The 22,489-nt window shown below is 36.0% G+C and overlaps 1 protein-coding gene and 1 long non-coding RNA gene across 4 annotated transcripts in view; both read left to right on the forward strand.

Annotated features, from left to right (window-relative positions):
* Nucleotides 1-22,489, forward strand: part of rnf123 (ring finger protein 123) — a 276,643-nt gene that overhangs the window by 233,153 nt on the left and 21,001 nt on the right. The gene's annotated exons all lie outside the window — the stretch shown is intronic.
* LOC115419364 (uncharacterized) lies at nucleotides 1,013-21,721 on the forward strand. The gene is made up of 4 exons (XR_003935429.1): nucleotides 1,013-1,025; nucleotides 6,510-6,516; nucleotides 12,233-12,236; nucleotides 21,636-21,721. It is a non-coding gene; the product is annotated as an uncharacterized LOC115419364 (long non-coding RNA).

A 22,489-nucleotide genomic window follows, 5' to 3' on the forward strand; every position in this document is an offset into this window, starting at 1 on the left:
ATGGCCGGCACAGTCCCCAGACCTCAACATTATTGAGCATTTATGGTCAGTTTTAGAGATTCAAGTAAGACGTCGATTTCCACCGCCATCGTCTCTAAAAGAGTTGGAGGGTATTCTAACTGAAGAATGGCTTAAAATTCCTTTGGAAACAATTCACAAGTTGTATGAATCAATACCTCGGAGAACTGAGGCTGTAATTGCCGCAAAAGGCGGACCTACACCATATTAAATTATATTTTGTTGATTTTTTAAGGTGTTTCCATTATTTTGTCCAACCCCTGTATGTATGTATGATGCAGTCAGTGTGTATCTTAAAACTACAGGTACTTCCAACTGACCGGCCATGTTGTTTAAAGATTTCTCTCTTTTACAGAGATCTCTAGGTACATTTCACGCCCTATTTTGTACCTGTATGACGGTGTGAATGTGAGGCTTTGTAAAGCGTTTTGGGCACCATGAAGGTGTGGAAAACGCACAATATAATGGCAGTCCATTTACCATTATCTGTAAAGCTGCTGTCGGAGATGGGGACGGGGTTTGAACGGACTGGAGGTATAGGGGTGCATCATAAGTACTGTAACTACTGAAAACCAAAAAGTAAAACCTTTGAATGTCCAACTCCTGGCTTCTATGCCTCTCTTTTACAACTTCTTACCTATATCCACTGGGCCCCCTGGAAATGCTGGGCCCCACAAATTTGTCATGGTTAACCCCCCCCCCCCCCCCCCCCCCCCCCCCCCCCCCTTTATGGCAGGTTTCTAATTTGAGTTTTTAGTCAGCTGGGAAGGTTAGCACTGCAGATGAATGGTCAGCAGAGGGGACATGCAGTATACAGTCTGTATTTAACCCTTTCATGCATAAATTATGAGAACCTTAATCAAGATTTTTTTTTTCCTGAGTGTTTTTATTCTTTAGGCACAAACAATGTGATTGAATTTTTTTTTTAAATCAACCTGTTTTTCATGGAGTTACAAAAATGTCCACTCAGCTACACCATGAATTTTATTCTTGAAGCAAAGAAACACGTATTTAAAACCCAATATCATAAAGTGATATGAAAACAGTGAAATGAAACCATGTTTAATGCAGCTAATCGGATGTTTTCTCACATTTGAACCTATTCTAATACTAGTTATTACTCACTTCATGGAGATAATATGCAAAAAATAAATATTAACAACTGATTTCCACTCAAGAACCAATTAAGAACAGCAAAGTTACAATAATGGTGTGAATTGCACTTTATGAGATGATTCATAAGTGTCCACTGTGTTGGTTGATATGGAACTAAAACAACAAAACCCATGAATTTACAAGATTAAAGCTGTAGAATAACTGTGCACTGTAGTGACCACTACGCATGAAAGGGTTAATATGTGTTTTCTGAGGATCTGTCATGTTTTCCACACATTTTTGCCATCTGCTGAAAGAAATGCCTCCATCTCTTGGTGTCTCTGCAGCTGTCCAAATCCTGACAGCTGGACAGCTTCACTTGTTGACTAAACGGCTGAGAAGCAGCAGCCTGTAGCGCTTGTGTTTGCCTGTTTCTACAGCTGTGATTGATACAGTCGCTGAACAAATTCTTAGACCACCCCTTGTTTTCTTCAATTTCTTGTTCATTTTATTGCCTGGTCCAACTAAAGATACGTTTGTTTGGACAAATATAATGATAACAACAAAAATAGCTCATAAGAGTTTAATTTAAGAGCTGATATTTAACCTTTTTCCATGTTTTACTGATAATAACCAAAATCCCTTCAGTTCTGACATCAATAGCTATTAGGGGTGTGTATCGGCAAGAATCTGGCGATACGATACAAATCACAATACTAGGATCACGATGCGATATATCACGATATTTCATGATACTGTTTAAAAGGCAATTTTTCGTTGGTTTCTTTTTTTAAATGATTATTTCCTTGAAGAATTGAATTACACCAGAAATCTGCACAAATACTGACCACATTTTTATTTGATCACAACAGGATCTAATGCTGTATCACAAAATGTTCCTGTGTTCAAACTTAAATTATGTTTTACAGACATTACAGTTTAAGATCCTGTTCAAATGTTCATATTCTAACATCATAACATTATTTATGTGCAGTCCCAACAAAGGAACTAACATTATTTAATAAGAGTGTTAAATAATAAATAAAATACAAACAAAAAAGAAAAACAAAAATGAACCTCCACAATATTTGCATTTGAATAAATACCTAAAAATATCGATACAGTGCTTTTTTAATATCAATACAGTATTGTGAAATTAAATATCGCGATATATTGCACGACTGGTATTTTCATACACCCCTAATATCTATGACATTGTACTGACAAAAACAGTGCTTTTAGACATTCCATTTTTTCTTTTCTGTCTGTTTTAGTCACATGACACACACAGGAGGTAGTACTTGATTGCATAACCATTTTTTATTGATGACTTTTGATGGTCTAATTATTTTTTCCGCATCTGTATGTGTTCATAAATGGGGAGCGAACATGGATTGGTTTTGTACCCAGCTCACTCTCTGATTTGTGAAAGACTCAGCACTCTAAGATGTTAACGTAGACTACAGCTGCAGATAATCACTATCAAATCAGTCATCATCGATCAATTTATGGTTTGTTTTGGTGATTGTTTGGTCTGAAAATTACAAGAACTGTCTATTATAATCTCCCATCCATGTTCAAAATCCTTTATTTATTCAAGAAATGACACAAATCCTAATGATAGCCATTTTTCTATCAAATATGACAATGAAGATGATTGCAGCTATACGTTTTAGAAGTGGATATGCACAAAATAGTGGCATTTTTATTTGAAAAATCATTATTAAAAAAAAAAAAAAGGAATATAAATGATTGATTACTCGAATATCAAAATCCATTGAAATTATTTTCAGTCCTACAGTAACAGCAGATCGGCACAAAGTAAATAAGATGTCGATGATTGGGCAAAAAGGATTGGAATTATTCTGGAAAATGCTGTGAATTATGGGTGAGATTTTATTATTTTTGGTTATCAAGAAGGATTGCTGATTACTCCAACATATACAGCTACATTTTTTTTTTTTTTAGTTTATTTCAAATATGCAACAACACAAGGTAATGTTACTCAGTCCTTAGATATAAAACTGCCTGATCATGACGACCCCCCCCCCTTTTTTTTCTTTTTTTTTGTGTTGTTTTGTTTGTTTTGTTTTATTTTAGCTACACTTTTTTTGTTCTGTTTTGTTAATTAGACAATTGTCGTGTTTATTCTGTACTAATTACTTGTTAATTTTGGATTTACATTAAGGATAGTCTTCTTTTGGGTAGGGTGGGATTGTGGGAGGGATAAAAGAAAAATAAAAGAATGGAAATCCTTTTTATCACATTGCATTATCATGTCATGCCTCTGAAATTACTTCCAATAAAGAAAGTTAATAAAAAAAGAAATAAAACAGGTAGTAAGAAGTCATTAGAAAAAAAAAACAAAAAACTTCTACATATACATGACTTCATTTGCACGATCGAAAAGGAAGAGAAGGAGGTATAACATAATTAATCCCACCCCTTCTCCCAGTTCTACAATGATCTTGAAGTGGTACAAAAAAATTAAACAAAATATTTTTTAAAAAATGTAGACAGTTTCATTTTGCATCTTTTATGTTTTATATCTCTTCTCATTGTCACCAAATCCAAAATATCTCCATACACACACTGGACCTTTCAATTGCCGCCCTTTACGATTGTATAATTGCACAGGCTGACATTGTGTTTATAATTTGTTTAATTGCGGAGCTCTAGTGCGTTCACAGTCTCTTATTAATTTCATGCCTTCGTTCTAATGTGTTGTCGTCATACACACACACACACACAAAAGAAAAAGACGGGGACAGAAAAGAGGAACCTTCACTCTGAGCTGAAATGACCGAGCGCATAAAAATGAAGTAAAAGAATATGAACATAAAAACATGTAAATGTTGGTATAAGCCAAATCATTTCTCAGTCCCATTTAAATTCGACTAAATATCGAATACGCATTTGTTCTCATTAGACAAAAAAGTTGCAGTTGTTCTTAAAGGGCTCATATTTGTCTAAACCCACTTTTATTAGTCTGTGGTTCATGTATTTGTGTATTTGGACCCTAATAGTTCATACAGTTTGAATTCGAACCCTCCAGGTCCTGCAGAGTTACCTTTATATTCATTTTGGCAAAAATCCAGTGGATTTCTACAACCTGTTTCAATTCCTGCTTAATTTGTTATGTTTTATAACTAGTTACATACAACATTTGCACATATGAGGTCAAGAACATTTCTCCAAGTACGACATAATTGTTTGTCGGCAGCAGCGCTTGTAGTCCATACTGAAAATACGTCCAAACTTCAAGCCGATTACCTAAAATGTTCAGTTGTTTGTATTAACGAACACAAGTGGCTGAACGGGACAGAAAGTCTGGGCTCTAGGTGGCCCCACTGCCACCAAACACATCTGCTCCCTGTAGAAGTACAGGGGTTGGACAAAATAATGGAAACACCTAACATTGTGGCATCATAGAAGGTGTTTCCATTATTTTGTCCAACCCCTGTATAAGCAAGCTCTAAAAATCAGACAAAAAACCAGTCAGTTACCACCACTGCCATGTCCTCAAAAAATCCAACTTGCTAAGTTTCAAAAGCTTTAGTGGCCTACGTTTTCTCAAGTTAATTTTCAAATGTATAAACAACTTAGCACCTGAATCACTCATTCGATTTGTTGAGAGACAAAACAGCAACAGAGTCACCAAAAGCTCCTCAAACCTAAATTGCAAAATTCCATTCTGCAGGACAACTTGGGTACAGTCATCCTTCTCCTGTAACTCCGTAACTCGCTGCCATCAGAAATAAAATCCATCTCAGAGTTTAAGATGTTCACCACCAGAACCAAAACCTGCTTAGAGACAAAACACACCAGTTCTCATCTGTAAATATTGTGTACATCACCATGTGACGTGTGGGACATCACCACATTTTTACCTCTTTATTGCAGGGAAACACTTCAATAACAACTTTCTGGAGCAAAGGCACTTACATATACCAGGGTACACTGATGTCAACATTAACCATGTTTGTGTACACCATTAGATTTAGATTTGTACATTTTCAAGAACAAATAACAATGAATTCTGACAAACAATACAGTGAAAAGAATACTAAAACATAGTCTGTAAAATAATTAAACTGGTGACATAAACATAAGAATACATTTTTAAAAATTATTATTATTTATTTTTTTTTTTTTAAAGGAAGGGAATTACACTTTCAAAAAAAAAAATCCATAAACAGTTGTCATTTATTGTAGAATTTGTTCAAGTTTCCCCGTTTTGAATATCTAATTTTCTCTACTTTTAAAAAGGACATGATCTCGTTAAACCATCATGTGCTGGAAGGGGCTGTTGTGGATTTCCAGTTAAGAAGGAGGTGACTTTTAGCAATTACAGAGATAAAATCGATTACTTCCAATTTTTTAGTAGAGTATCGGGTATATTCTTCTGGAAAAACAAAAACACCAATGAAACACCAATCAATAGTTTTTGAAAATGTGTTCAAGTTTCCCCGAATAACAACTTTACTATAATTTTCACGAGTCTATCGTTTACAGGGAAAATGTTTAAATGAAAACGGTATTTACTGTATATATATATAGATGTTTTTCTTGTCAGTATTTTTTGACCGCACTCGTCTGTTCTGCCCACTGAGCACACTGGTACCCACTCCTACAGCAGGAGAACACACAGATTTTAGGAGAATATACAGTACATTTTGACTGGCACAGTGTTGGGGGAATGACTTTTTTGGGTTTTAAAGTGCAGACGCTTTAAACCTTCCTGACTCATATCTCTGCCTCCACAGTGTACAGCTCCACTCACAATTCACAACACTTCTACACACCCACAGTCACATACGAGCTCACTAAAGGCACTCGCTCGGAGAAGTGAATAAACACACGGAGCTGTGTTTGGCTCCTTTTCTCTTCAGCGGTGCAGAGCAGATATATTTTTGTAGCTTCTCTTCTCTCCTGTAGTCTCTCCTCAGTGTCAGTTATCATTCTCTTCCTGTTTCACCTGAGACTGACACTTCTCTATCACTGAACGTACTGCAGAAACGAAAGAGAGAAGAGAAATGATCGGTCCTCAGATGGGTTTTTTTTTTTTTTTTTTCTTCTGTGGTAGAAATACTCTGTTATTCATTTTTACCTCCGCCAAGAGGTATCGTGATCACTTTACTTTGTGTGTTTGTTTGTTTGTAACTTTACGGGAAAACTATTACAACCATCTTTATTTGGTCTATATATTGCCAGTGATCCAGAATAGATCTCATTACATTTTGGACAAAGTAGGACAAAGTTCAAATTTTTTTAATGAATTTTTTAAACTTTTTTTTTTCCTTTTACTTATATGGGCAAAATGTCACGTGTCTGTAACAGCAAAATTATTGATTAAGTTCACACCAGATTGGGTTTATAGATTGCCAGTGACGCAGAATAGATGTGGTTACATTTTGGGAAAAATAGGTCAAAGTTCCAATTTTTTATGAATGTGTAAAATCTTTTTTTCTTCTCCCATTTACTTATAATGGACCAAATTTCAAATGTCTATGAAAACATCAATTTTGTTCCCTCTGCCAGGAGGTATTGTGACCACTTTGCTTTGTGTGTTTGTTTGTTTTTGTTAGCAACTTTATGGGAAAACTATTACAACCATCTTTATTTGGTCTATATATTGCCAGTGATCCAGAATAAATCTCATTACATTTTGGGGAAAGTAGGACAAAGTTCAAATTTTTTTATGAATTTTTAAATCTTTTTTTTTTTTTTCCTTTTACTTATGTGTGCAAAATGTCACATGTCTGTAGCAGCAAAACTATTGAATGAATTCATACCAGATTGGGATTTGGGTTTTTAGAATAGATGTGGTTACATTTTGGGAAAAAGCAGGTCAAAGTTCCAATTTTTTCGGAATTTTTAATATCTTCTTTCTTCTCCCATCTACTTATAATGGACACAATTTCAAATGTCTGTGAAAACATCAATTTTGTTCCCTCTGCCAGGAGGAATTGAAACCACTTTGCTTTGTGTGTTTGTTTGTTAGCAACTTTATGGGAAAACTATTCCAACCATCTTTCCCAAATCTTCCCCACAGATAGGCCTAGGCCCTGGGACCAACCCATTAAATTTTGGGCCAAGTAGGCCAAAGTTCAAGGTCACAGCAAGGTCACAACATCTACAATTTTCCATCTGTCATCATTGAGCAATTTTCAAAAATTCATCAAAAAATTCAAAACGACTCCGATTAGCCTCTAATTTGATCCACCTGTAGCTTAGAACAATATCTTGTATCTGGCACAAAATTGTCCACATCCACTGTGGAATGTGGACTCTGTGGACATTTACATTTAACACTGAAAATCCCATTTACCCCACATTTAAAATTAGAACTCAACAAATATTGATTGAAATTGAATCTAATTGGACAGACACATGACTGGTACCAAGCTTCAACTTTTTCTGCTGTATGGAACAACCTGGAAACTGTTGAATTTAAACAGAAATAGCCGATCCACACATGCACACCGTTCGGGGTGCTTGGCGGAGGTTTGCGTTTTCTGAACACTTGTTTCAATTCACTTCAAACTTGGCACATATATGGAGGCAGTTGATATGATGACATCAGCTGGATCGACGCCAAAATAAGCTACAATACGTGCGAGGGGCGGGGTTTGTTGTAATTGGAACCACTTGTTAGAATTATTATAATAGAGAAATTCTCATCTCAGTTCTGGAATCAGGATGTTTTTTCGTTTTTTTGGCCCAGCAACTCAACATCAGATGGGTCAGAGCAGGAAAAGTCACGCTAGGGGTTTGTGCAGGGCGGAGTGTGAAGGTTAACACCACAGACATAAAAAGACACACATGAAGCCTTTGTTCGAAAGCATAACGCAAGTCGCTGCAATCTTACCAGGAGACGACGACACACTGACACCTACAGAGACAAACCCTCCCATCAACTGTTCTGACAGAATTTTACACGACTGGTGATCAAACACAAAAACACCAGAGTCATCATAATGGAGCTGCAAACAGGTGGAACTAATCAATAATAAAATAATGTCATTTCTTCTCTTTCTATCAAAATCCCATATGATCTGTCCCACTCTGCTTTTTTTTGTTTGTTTTTTTTCTTCACCCGTGTTGTTTGCCCTTCTCTCCTTCAGAAGGCGCCATGCTCTTTTATTTTTGGCATCCTTCAGCTCACCCGAGACGAGACACATTTTCCTCTTGCACCCCGGTATTTCAGGATTCAGATGGTTTTTGGCTCCCCAAGCACCCGCACCAATCACATAACCCCTGTTCTCCTGTGGACCCTCGTACTCTCAAAGCGTCTGGCGTTAGGAGTCAGTTTCTGGAACAAACACACACACATATGCAGCCTGTACAGACATTAACACTCACACATGCACTCACTTACACTGTAAAAAAATCTGTAATTTAACAGAATTTTCACTGTTTATTTTACAGATTTTTCCTGTATTTTCAAGATACAGGAAAATATCAATGAAATGACAAAACTAGACCGTGATTTTATGTGTCACATGGAAAATAACACGAAAAAACTGTAACTGCGAATAACCAAAAAAATTTGATGTTTTAATTTTTTTTTTTATTCTTTTTTCTCAGAAAAATACAGTTAAAATACATTTGCAAATGTATCGTAATTTCACAAATATTTCTTTTCTATTTATGAGATTAAACTGTTAATTTAAAGTTTAATTCTATAAAATAAATAAATAAATAAATAAATAAATAAATAAAACCAGATAAAATTACTGACAATTAACCGTAAAGAAGTATTTGTTCTGTAAGTTTAACAAGACTTGTTTGTTAATTGACAAATATCTTGTGTAATTACAGGAGGTTTCACAACAAAAATGTTGAATGAATGTATTTTTGTGAATGTATAACATGTATAAGCACTGATAAACTGTCCAAATACAGTTTTTATCAGTGGCGTGGACAACTGAGTCTCATTGAAAATTACTGACATATATATATAATATATATATATATATATATATATATATATATATATATATATATATATATATATATATGGGATGTAACAATTACTGGTATAATGATAAACCATGGTAAAATTGCTGACGGTTAGTATTACCATTTAAATTCTAATTATCATGATAGCTGTGTTTGATTACTGCACTTTTAGGGGAAAAAACCCTATGTAAAGACCTGCTTTTATATTTGAGAATAGTTTTAATTTATTACAATTTTGATTTTGTATACCTAATATTTGGAACCAATATTCACTTTTAAAGTCTTTGGAAAGGTTTGTTAAGCATCTTTGTGTTAATTATACAATAAATTATATACATTTTTCAAATCGGATTTTTTTTTTTGTGTGTGTTTTTTGTCCTTGTATGTTTTTATAGTAGGTTAAAGTGAAAAAAATAATAGGCAGATGATATAGATGAAGCTGTGCTGAAAAAAAAAAGACACCAAACATGGGTATAGGAAACATTTGTTTATATAGTATATAAAGGCAAAATCAAAAGTACTGAAAAACAGACAAAATAGGCTCAGACCACTAAGGGTTAATACTTGAATGTTTCTGACACAGAAGGTACATTGTGCCAATTATTTGTATTTATTTATGTATTTATTTTATTTTTTTTAAATACAACTTGGTTAAATTATTTCAGTGTGTATTTAAGTACTTTTTGAACATTTTGAGCACAATTTCAATAATACCGTGATAATAATGATAACCGTGATAATTTTGGTCACAATAACCGTGATATGAAATTTTCACATCGTTACATCCCATTTATTTATTTATTTATAGGTAATTAGATTTTTTTAATACATGTAAATATTCTTTATTAAACATTAAAAAGTCAACAAAAAAAAAAGGCAAAATCTCATGTAAAGTTAGGGCAAAAAACTGTATTTTAATTATGGAAAATTACCGTATTTTTATGAAATGGTTATTTTCTGTTATTTAACAGTATTTTTTTGGCACTCCAGCTGCCTGAATATTACGTTTTTTAAATTTTTATTTATTTATTTATTTTTTACAGTGTATGCTGACCTCCTTGTGCATCTTTCCCGTCTTAGTGTTGCATCTGCCAGATTGTGTTGTGATATTTATTTTATTTCTGCTCTCTACAGTCTCTCTGAACTGAGCTGAAACTGCTCTTTACTCATCTCTTTCTGTACAGTGCATTGACTAGTCGTGCAGATGGCCTCTCTCGTGAAATATATTTTGCAAACAGATTTTTCTATAAGTACATTTACCAGAGCTGGAACAACGTACAGAAAATAAACAGTCTGACGAAGCGCAGATAAGCTGTGGTCCCATTACACTGTTTGCATGTAGAGTTGTACCTGAATGTATGCACAGCTTTATCTCATGTCCATTCGTGTCTGCAGATGTTTACATCTGTAGGGCTGTTAGAAAATATCGGTTCTGCAATATATCGCGATATTTCATTTCACAATACTGTATCGATATTAAAAAGTACTGTATCGATATTTTTAGGTATTTATTCAAATGCAGATATTACAGAGGTTCATTTTAGTTTTCTTGTTTTTCTTTATTGTTTATATCTTATTTATTATAATTTAACACTGTTTTTATTAAATAATGGTTATTTGAAGCATCCTAAAAGCACTTTTTACTGTCTGAGAGGCAGATGGTAGTTCCTTTGTTGGGATTGAACTAAAATAATGTTCTGATATTAGTTCTGAACTAATAGAATATGACCATTTGAACAGGATCTTAAACTGTAATGTCTGTAAAACATCATTTCAGTTTGAACACAAGAAAGTTTTGTAATATAGCATTAGATCACAGGTGTCAAACATGCGACCCGGGGACCAAATTTGGCCCGCCACAGGTTCCAGTCCGGCCCCTGGGATGAATTTGTGAAATGCAAAAATTACACTGAAGATATGAACAATCAACAATGTTAAAATCATTTTAGGTCAATTCAACCTAAAGCGGATCAGACCAGTAAAATACTGTCATTATAACTTATAACTAATGACAAAAGCTATTTTTTGCTCTTTCTTTTAGTGTAAAAAAAAAAAGTTCAATTACACAAAAATGCTTACATTTACAGACTACCCTTTTACAAAAAATGTGAATAACCAAAACAAATATGAACAACCTGAAATATCTTAAGAGAAGTTTGTGGAATTTTACCAATATTCTGCCTGTTATTAAATGTTTTGTGTCTTTGTAGATCCACTGTGATCTGTAAGTTGTGATTCACATGCATAAATTATGACTATGGTGTAATATTGTTAAAACTGCACTTATTTTTCCCAAGAATTTTCAGGTTGTTCATATTTGATCATGTTATGTTCAAGTACAGTTCATAGATGGAAACATTTTCATTATGAAATTTTACTTTTTTCACTCAAAAACATAGAAAAAACATTGGAGTCAACATTATTTATAAGTTCTTATCCTATTATGTTACTGGTCCGGCCCACTATATATCATTTTAGGCTGTATGTGGTCCCTGAACTAAAATGAGTTTGACACCCCTGCATTAGATCTTGTTGTGATCAAATAAAAATGTGTTTAGTATTTATGCATATTTCTGGTGTAATTCAGTTCTTCCAGGAAAAAAACTTAAAAAATATATATGAATAAATGAATGTAAGATGAATAAATGATAATAAAAATAATTTTAAAAAAAATCTTAATCTTAAAAAAAAAATAAAAATTGCCTTTTTGACTGTATTGTGATATATTGTATCGTGATCCTAGTATCGTGATTTGTATCATATTGCCAGATTCTTGCCGATACACAGCCCTATACATCTGTGCATTTTTCATCGTCTAATTTGAGAAGAAATCCCCCCGTTCGCCTCAAATCTTCCGCTAGCTTTCCCCTTTTCCAAACTAATGCTGATCATTTGTCTTGGACCAAACACTGACCACAGGGGTGCTCTGCTGGTTTCTTGCACACATACACAGACGTATGTTTGGAGATTACGAATTCCCACAAGCCCTTGGCCTCACACAAAGGTCACTTATCGCAATTTGACAAGGCTCTTCCTACAGCCGCATCAGAAGTACACACACACACATACAGTAAACACACCCACAGTGCTTCATATATTAGCATAAACGTGATAAACAGACTTTAATCAACAGCCACAGCCTCTGGTCTGCAAGGTCAGTGTAGGGGCAGTATGCATATGGGCTGGAAATTAGCTCACCATCCATGGAAAACAGGTGACTCTGTGTTTAGTTGCAGGTGGATTTATTCAGCTTACCTCTCAGAGTGCTCTTGAACAAAAATAGCACACAAGCAAATAATGGAATTTTAACACAGCAATTTTTTACTTTCTGCCACACAGGCTGGATGTGGAGCATGTGTATTTCATGTAAACACTTGAACAAACTCCTGATGTTCTTGTACGCTGTAGTCTATTTCGTGGAGGTAATGCATTATGACATTGTATCCAACCATCATAAAATTCAAGAAGAAGGATCCCAGGCTAACACTGGAGAAAACAAACAGAAAACAGTGTTGGTGTAGGGTAGGGGCCACCAACCCTGGTCCTGGAGAGCCACTATCCTGCATGTTTTAGATGTATCCCTCTTCCAACACACCTGATTCAAAACTGTAAGCCCAGACTTTGTATTTACTAAAATGCTTTGATTACAGTGTACTTAAATGATTTCAGTTTTATTAAATTACTATAGAATGTTCAGTATATTCTACTCATTTTTAGACATGGTCAAAAGTACCTTTTCATCTGTGCATTGCATTGTGGGTATTGGTCATGTTGTTGTAAATGTGTTATTTTTCTGTGCGGGGGTTCAGTGGGGTCGTGGTGTTTGTGTTCATTTGGACTGAATGTGTGTATGGCAATGTTTATTGGCCTTTTTGTGTTTGTTTTTGTATTTTTGTGGAGTTGCACCATGAGTCAGAGCCAGAGGAAGAACTATGGATTTACTGTTCAGCTAGGATTGTTTTAGGAAAATGCGATACTTTAAGCCTCACCAAATTAAAAGCACTGTCTGGACTGGCTGATTACATTGAGCTAACTTTGTCTTAACTTCCAACCGCGCTACAATAAATTAAGTTGAATAATTTTACAAAGCAACTTATACTGCTATATGTTTAATTTAAATCAACTTGGAATTGAAGCCAATGAACTGATGATATTAAGTCTCATGATTATACAAAGCAATTGACATTGCAACAGATTTAAAGTTAAATGAACGTGGCATTTAGTGTGTTGGACGTAAAATAGCAATTCCATTCAAATCAAGCATTTAAGTTTAATACACTCAAGTTTTCATTACTCAGTTTTTTTAAGGCAACAAGTTACCTGAGATTTAAGTAAATTCAACTATCCAGTCTTACAGTGAAATGATAAGTCTATCATCCAGCTCTGCAGAAGTCTGATAATGACCATCAGGTGTGCTGGAAGACGGAAACATCTAAAACAGGGGTCACCAACCCTGGTCCTCCAGATCTACAGGGTGTCCCATAAGTCTCCTTACATAGGAAAAATAAATGTTTCTTGACATAAACCATTTTTATTCATATAATATGTTCTATATGACTGCCATTTTGTCGGGAACACATTTCAATGCGTGTCCTCCACTGCTGAAGAACTATAAAGAAGAAATATAAAGAAATACATGTTAGAACCATATATGTATGGAGTGTATTATGTCTCCTGTGTATGGAGACTTATGGGACATCCTGTACTATCCTGCATGTTTTAGATGTTTCCCTCTTCCAGCACACCTGACAGTCGTTATCAGGCTTCTGCAGAACTTGATGATAGGCTTATCATTTGAATCAGGTGTGATGAAAGAGGGCTACATCTAAAACATGCAGGAGAGTGGATGTGGAGGACCAGGGTTGGTGATTCCTGGTGTAGGGGGTTAAAGGTCTGCAGAGATGTAGAGAAACCCTCCCAGGAGGAGGCACAGGCCACAGAGGCAAAGGTCAACAAACATGTTTTTTAATGAGAAGTGTAGAACAGCTGACGGTGGGGTTTCCCATGATTAGTTTGTTTATGAGGAAATGGTGTAAAATTTAACATTGATTATTTTATTATGATACAGTGGACATTGATTGATTTGTTTGCTATAGTAGAAGGCAAAACAAACAAAAGGTACGATTTTCACCATAGCACAGAGGTGGACAGCTCCAGTCCTCGAGGGTCAGTATCCTGCATGTTTTAGGTATTTCCCTCTTCCAGAACACCTGGAAGCCATCACATCGTTATCAGGCTTCTGCAGAGCATGATGATGAGCTGATCATTAACCCTTAGGGCTCCACGGTCAAGGCCCCCTGACTGAATCACATGACATTTTCAACACGTCATAGCATCGGAAGTCGGTCACGTAGACCACTGGAGACAAGTGCATTCTAAAGTGCGGACCTGAAACACCCTCACACTTTTTATTTGATGTTGAAAGAGCAAATACAACCAGAGATATGACGGTTTGAAACCGGAGCAAACAAATGTGAGTGAAAGTATGAAAATGAGGTGGGGGGGCGTTATATTTCTGACCATATCTGCATCATTTTTTGTCCTTTTTCAAAACGGTACAAACTGGCTGAATCTGCGGATTCTAATCCACAGACTGTAGTAGCGTTACAGGTAAGGGTGAGAATGACCCCCACCTGAACTGGATGCAGAAACCGGGAGGAGGAGGGGGGCATAGAAAATGCCAAAGTAGAGATATGCTTTTATGTCATAAATTTGAATCTAATTTTAATTTATTACAATTTTAATTATAAATACCTAATATTTGGAACCAATATTCACTTTTAAAGTCTTTGAAAAGGTTTGTTAAGCGTCTTTGTGTTATTTATGCAATACATGACATACAATTTTCAAATCGGATTTTATATTTTTTGTGTGTTTTTTGGCCTTTTGTGTTGATATAGTAGGTTAAAGTGAAAAAATAATAGACAGATGAGATAGATGAAGTTGTGGTGAAAAAAGACCCTAAACATGGGTATAATAAACATTTCTTTATTTAGTATATAAAGGCAAAATCAGAAGTACTCAAAAACGCCCAAAAGAGGCTCAGACCCCTAAGGGTTAACTGAACCAGGTGTGCTGGAAAAGGGAAATATCTAAAACATGCAGGATAACGGTCCTTGAGGACCGGAGTTGCCCACCCCAGCTCTGCCATAGCACACATACTGGGATCTATAATTTCATTAATGAATTTGAGCTCTCCACTATCAGCAGCGCTCATGCAATCTCAAACATTGCCACGACCATGATTGACTTTTCCTGATCCTTTTCATCACATCATGACTGAACACACTGTACCCCATCAGACCCAAACAGGGAAAGCTACGTTTCATAATAAGCTGCTAGTACATGATTAAACAAAGATCAGCTTATTTGGATCTGATGCAGTACAGTACCAGGAAAAGTGTCTCCAGTCAGTCAACACTGTAGAGATCATAGCCTTAATCCTATTAATGGAGCAATAATTGAATAATAGATTACCAGAACATTTATCAGAGGCTCCAAATAAATGAGACCAGAAAGGCTCCTGGAAGAAGAAAATTAGTGACTTCATATTTTTAGAAAGAAGTTCAACGTAAATCTGTGGGAGCCAGGCTTTTTACCTCCGCCAGGAGGTATTATGATCACTTTGCTTTGTTTGTTTGTTTGTTTGTGTATTTGTTTGTTTGTTAGCAACTTTACTGGAAAACTTTTACAACTATTTTTACCAAATTGTACCCACAGATAGGCTTAGGTCCTGGGATGAACCCATTAAATTTTGGGCCAAGTAGGCCACAGTTCGAGGTCACAGCAAGGTCACAAAATCTACAATTTTCTTATCTCTCATCATTGAGCACTTTTCAAAAATTCATTAAAAAATTCAAAATGACTCCAATTAGCCTCCAATTTGATCCACCTGTAGCTTAGAACAATATCTTGTATCTGGCACAAAATTGTCCACATCCATTGTGGAATGTGGACTCTGTGGACATTTACATTTAACATTGAAAATCCCATTTACCACACATTTTTCATTAGAACTCAACAAATATTGATTGGAATTGAATATAATTTGTCATACACACGACTGGTACCAAGCTTCAACTTTGTACATAATATCGTTCTGCTCCATTTCTCTTCAGTTCCGCTCTGTTGACTTTTGTAATTTTTTATGTACCATTTTCAAAAATTCATAAAAAATGCAATTCGTAAAATATCATTATGAAATTTGTTTTGCACATCCATACTTTAAAAAGAAATAGTGGATCCACAAAAGCATATCGTTCGGGGTGCTTGGCGGAGGTCTGTGTTCTCTGAACACTTCTTTGGATCTACTTCCACACTGGCTTCGCTGTCTAGTTCCAGCCCTGGTCCCTTGTTCAGGACTTACGTCAGTCCTGAACAAACCCCTGAGAGAAAATCTGTATCTGCAATGTGAGGGGTCATCGGTAGAATTTGTGGAATTATTTTTATTTTTGTTTAATTTCCAGTTTTTGCCGTCAGCATACTTATAAGCTACTAACACCAGATTAAAGAGAAAATGAAAAAAAATTACAATAATAGGAACTGGTTGACATTGAATTTTTTTTTTTTTTTCCATGTCATTTATGTGTCCAGCTGCCTAAGGGAAATCTAGAGTGTGTGTGTGTGTGTGGGTCTATGTACACACTAATGAGAAAGCCTTGAGCAGTGAACAGTGCTTCCAGGAAAAAGCTCCTTTCATTTCCACTGGCCATAAAAATCAGTTCAGAACACTCAATCCTGTTTTGCATTTTCCTCCCCTTCCATTTTACCAGCTGCCTGCCTCTCTCTCTCTCTCTCTCTCTCTCTCTCTCTCTCTCTCTCTCTCTCTCTCTCTCTCTCTCTCTCCTCTCTCTCTCTCTCTCTCTCTCTCTCTCTCCTCTCTCTCTCTCTCTCTCTCTCTCTCTCTCTCTCTCTCTCTCTCATCTTCCCCTTCTATCCCTTTCAGACTTGAGAATTATAACGAATATGCAGTAGGATTGAATTCAGCGCCTGGGTTATACAGGTTCTTTCGGATAGTGAGTGTGCCACTGTTACTGTGGACCAGTTGGATTTTTTTTTTTTTATCTAAATTGCTAATGTCACCAAGTTGAACCGTGTACCATTTGGTTCATTTTTAGTTTCCTGTGTAATTACCAAATAACAGGCCAACACAGATAACAGGAACAAAGTACACTGAAGTTATTATGAGTCAGTCTCTAGACAAAAAGGTAAATAGCTTGTTGAAAGGGCGCAGTGCACAAACAAATCAGCCCTTTTTAACTGTCTGACATTAGTCCTACATAACTGATCGGACACTGCGTCATCATCTTCGTTAGCAGTTTCTTCAAACATCTTCTCTGACAAAACTACAGGTTGAATTCATTTAAAATTGTATATGTACACTGTAAAAAAAAATCTGTAATTTAACAGAATTTTCACTGTTTATTTTTACAGATTTTTCCTGTATTTTTAAGAGACAGGAAAATATCAATGAAATGACAAAAATATACTGTGATTTTACACGTCAAATGTAAAATTACACGAAAAAACTATAACTGAAAACCATAAAATTTCAATATTTTAAAAGAATTTTTTTATTTTTTCACAGAAAAATACAGTTAAAATACATTTGCAAATGTGTCCTAATTTCACAAATATTTCTTTCCTATTCATGAGATTAAACTGTTTATTTAAAGTTTAATACTGTAAAAAAAAAATAAAATAAAATGAGATAAAATTACTGACAACTAACCATAAAAGTAGTATTGGTTCTGTAAGTTTAACAAGTTTTGTTTGTTAATACACAAATATCTTGTGTAATTACAGGAGGTTTCACAACAAAAATGTTGAATAAATGTATTTTTGTGAATGTATAACATGTATAAGCACTGATAAACTGTCCAAATACAGTTTTTATCACACAACTTAGTCTCATTGAAAATTTTATATATATATATATATATATATATATATATATATATATATATATATATATATTTATATATTTATATATTTATGTGTGTGTATATGTAATTTGATTTGTTTTAATACATGTACATTTTCTTTATTAAATATTAAAAAGTCTAAAAAAATATGCAAAATCTCAGGTAAAGTTAGGGCAAAAAAACGGTATTTTAATTAGGGCTGGGAAAAAAAATCGATTTAATCGATCTTAGACCGATCTCACTTTAATTTTGCGTAATCGATTAATAGTGGATGAGATCGATTTTTCAGAACAGGACTGGAAGTACACGGAACCGCAGGCGGCTCTGTCTTGCGAACACCTGGGGAAGACTTGGTCTCACTCACAAAAAAGACGCAGAAAACACGCGGTGGGGAAAGCCCATCCACTGGAGGTCCTCCGGCCTCAAAGTCGAACCAGCAGTGTGAAGGAATCAGCCGCCCGGCAAGTCGCGGAAGCTGGTCGTTCTTGGAATAATAACTTGGATCCATACTATCACCTATGGCTGAGTATGGAGTTAGAGGAAGAGTAAAGCGACAATGTCCGACCCCCCCTCCCCATTCCCCGACCAACATTCACCGAGCACGTGCACCCCCCTGCCCCGCCCAACAATCACAGAGCGCGTGATATAGATATTTATATAAATACCAATTTTTTTTACAATTTTCTCTTTATATTCTTCACTTTCAGTCGTGTGGTTTTTCTACCTGTCTTTCTCTCTGAGATTGCTTGTTGTATGTTGCTGTGGTTAACTGTGAAATTTCCCCATGACGGGATAAACAGAAATCTTATCTTATCTTATCTTGTACTGATAGGAAGTCATATATGGGCTTTCATTTAATTGATTGAGTTCTCCTCCAGTGAAGGTATCACCCACTTCTACTGTCGTGGAAAAAAATATTAGACCATCAAAATTCAACAAAAACAATGGTTATGCAATCCAGTCCTAACTCCTGTGTGTATCATGTGACTAAAACAGACAGAAAAGAAAACATGGAATGTCTAAAAGCACTGTTTTTGTCAGTACAATGCCATAGATATTGATGTAAGAACTGAAGGGATTTTGGTTATTATCAAGAAAACATGTTAAATGGACAGATATCAGCTCTGAAATTAAACTACTATGAGCTATTTTTGTCATTATCATTATATTTGTCCAAACACATGTACCTTTAGTTGGACCAGGCATTAAAATGAACAAGAAATTGAAGAAAACAAGGGTGGTCTTATAATTTTTTTCCACGACTGTAATGGCAGATTGATCTCCTGCATCAAAACCACAGGAGTCTAACATCGCACGAGAACCTGGTAACCTCGCAAATTTAACTTGTATTTCATTCTTGACTGAACATGTCATGAGCTACAGGGCCGTTAATGCTCTTTTTAAATAATAAAATACACAGGCCTCCACTGCGATAAAGACAATCAACATTCAACTGATGTTAGGTAGATGTTTCTAAATTCCACCGTATTTTTTCATCATGGGCCCATTACAACGTCTGCCTTTGAGCTTCCCATGCATCACTAAAGGTTATACCCAGTTTGGTAAATAGCATGTCTAATTTGTATTCCTTTTGGTCTCCGCCCCACTGCTTTGGTGTTTCTGTGGATTTGTTTGTGTGGATGTGGTAGTGAAATTGTGGGTTCACCTTGTGGGTTGCTTGCCAGCCCATGCTGAGTCACCCCAAGCAGCAAAAAAACTGAATTTCACAACACACCATCCTTGTATTTGAGTCCAATCCAGATGTGTGGCTGCAATAAAAACTGAGCAAGTTATAAAAGTAGGTCACCGTAAAAGGACTGCAGATCTGTGAAATACCGTACTTTCCGGGCTATAGAGTGCACCTGAGTAAAAGCCGCACCCACCAAATTTTAAAAGAAAAAAATATTTGCACATATATAGGCCGCACCTGACTATAAGCCACAGGTGTGCACGTTGTAACATGAGATACAGGGTGGGGAAGCAAAATTTACAATATTTTGAGGCACGGATTGAAAGACAGTGTATGACCAGTTAGTTTATTGAAAGTCATGAGAATTTATTTGCCACAAGAAAATGGACATAATAGAAAATGTTTTATTCTATGTGTCCTCCTTCTTTCTCAATAACTGCCTTCACACGCTTCCTGAAACTTGTGCAAGTGTTCCTCAAATATTGGGTGACAACTTCTCCCATTCTTCTTTAATAGTATCTTCCAGACTTTCTGGTAATAGTTTTGCTCATAGTCATTCTCTTCTTTCCATTATAAACAGTCTTTATGGACACTCCAACTATTTTTGAAATCTCCTTTGGTGTGACGAGTGCATTCAGCAAATCACACACTCTTTGACGTTTGCTTTCCTGATTACTCATATGGGCAAAAGTTTCTGAAAAGGTATGGATAATAGTGTTAGGTATGATTATGACATCAATATATGTTTGGTTTCAAAACAATTGACGTAGTGTCTGCTGAGAAAAAACAACTAAATGTTCATTGTAAATTTTGCTTCCCCACCCTGTATTTACACAGAAAGATGGTAAACAGAAAGATTATTTAAATACCTTAACTGCTTTTTTCCACTTTTTGTCTCTGAAATTTGGTATTTTTAAGAGCACATCAATATCTTATTTTACAACGGAAAAGGACTAAAATGTCACACGCGTAAATGGATATTGATTTTTCAGTGGGCCTTTGATTAGTTGGTCAAACCAGTAGAAAAACTCAAACTGACCCTTTCAGAGCCTCATACACTTCTGAGTGGGTGTGTTGTGATTCTCTATCATATGGATGTCCTTGAACTACTCCTGACTCACATCCAGACCTGGACTGATGACCCCACTTCCAGCCTCTTTCCAATTTTGTAGCCATTTTCAGAATCACACATTGGGTAGAGTTCAACTTAGAATGTGAGTACAGTTAAACTTTAAAGAGGCATCAGTTCCAAAACCTGCAAAATAGTCTGACACCCTGAGATAACCTCGTCTTAGATAGTGTGGCGCGAGAGCCGGAAGTTCACATGATAAAAACTGTAAACGGGAGGGGAAAAAAAGGACCTTGGCTTGGCTTTTAAAGCATTATGGCTGAAAAGGAGACAAAGGGTTCCTCTGCCTGAACTACAGACTGTGTATTTGATTGTGTTGGTGAGGAGACACAGACAATACTTCACATCTGTAGGTTAGAGCAACCAGAATGAACTCCTCACTGAAAAAAAATGTACTTATCAACCGTAGAGGTTATTGAAAGCCATCTGAAATGGAGAGAAAACATTCTGTGGTCTTATGATACCAAAATAGAGTACTTTCTGTGATGTAAATTGCTGTCTGGCACAACATAACAATAACTTCAGCCTTAAAAAGAAGACTAAGAATAACATGATAGAATAATAGAAGGGACAAAATGCAAACTGACTTTTGAGATGAACAAGATGTCTTGAAGTGCAAGACGGCCTGATGATCTAATCGGTGAATTCCATCAGGCATGAAAAGCAGTGTCTGAGTATGACAGAAGCTGGAGATCAGCCTTGAATATCGAACAGCTGCAAAATAACCTTCGTACACTAGTTTTCTTGTGAATAAGATAATGATGCATGCACTTCCTCAGATCCAGGTGTGCAAACTTTATACATTTATACATAGGGCTGGGCGGTAAAATGATAACGATACATATCACGTTATAACTTTTCCTTGATAGAAATATGAGACGTGCTCGATACAATTTCGATTTGACAGACATAAGAACAGCCAATCATAATTAAGTAGCGCTGCACTGAACCAATCACACGAGCCTTGTCAAGTTAGGTTGACGCCCACAGCACAGGCATGAGAGCAGCCGCAGCACACACGCTAATGTTTGGGCTGCAGAGGGAGGTAATGAGTGTTCCATCAGGAGAAAAATTAACTGAAAACTCAGGTGACCAGGTTACTGAAAAGGAGGGTTGTTACGTCCCGGCCTACGGGTTCACCAGGGCGAACATAATATGCTCACTTTTGTCCCCTCCCAGCTCCCAAGCACACACGTCAGTCGAAAAACTAAAGTTCACAGTATTTATGTTTTTTTTACAACTAAAGAAGGGTTAGGGGAGGACACGGCTAAAACAACAAACAAAAGATCTTCGTGGGAGTTCAAACTAAATTACCTAAATAAACCCAAAATAAATTCAAGAAATAAATACAGAAAACTAACCTGAACTCCCTAACCAAAAACAGGAGGAAACGGGAAAAACAAAAGAGCTGACCTCCCCTACCAGAAAAGGATCAAATTTACAAAAATACTATTTACAACTATATACAAACGAAGTATCGCACAAAAGCACGAAGACTGACGATCACACACAGGAACACACGGTTGGAAGCTGGCAGGAGGCAAGAGAGAGAGACGGGCTGGATCCAGGGCACTTTAAAGGGGCTGGGCAATCATGCTCCACCAATCAGCTTCCTGTAACGCAAACAGACACAAAAGGGCACAGCACACCTACAGGATGGGGGAGAAC

This window comes from Sphaeramia orbicularis, chromosome 5 (genome assembly GCF_902148855.1).
Source record: "Sphaeramia orbicularis chromosome 5, fSphaOr1.1, whole genome shotgun sequence".
Classification (NCBI taxonomy): domain Eukaryota; kingdom Metazoa; phylum Chordata; class Actinopteri; order Kurtiformes; family Apogonidae; genus Sphaeramia; species Sphaeramia orbicularis.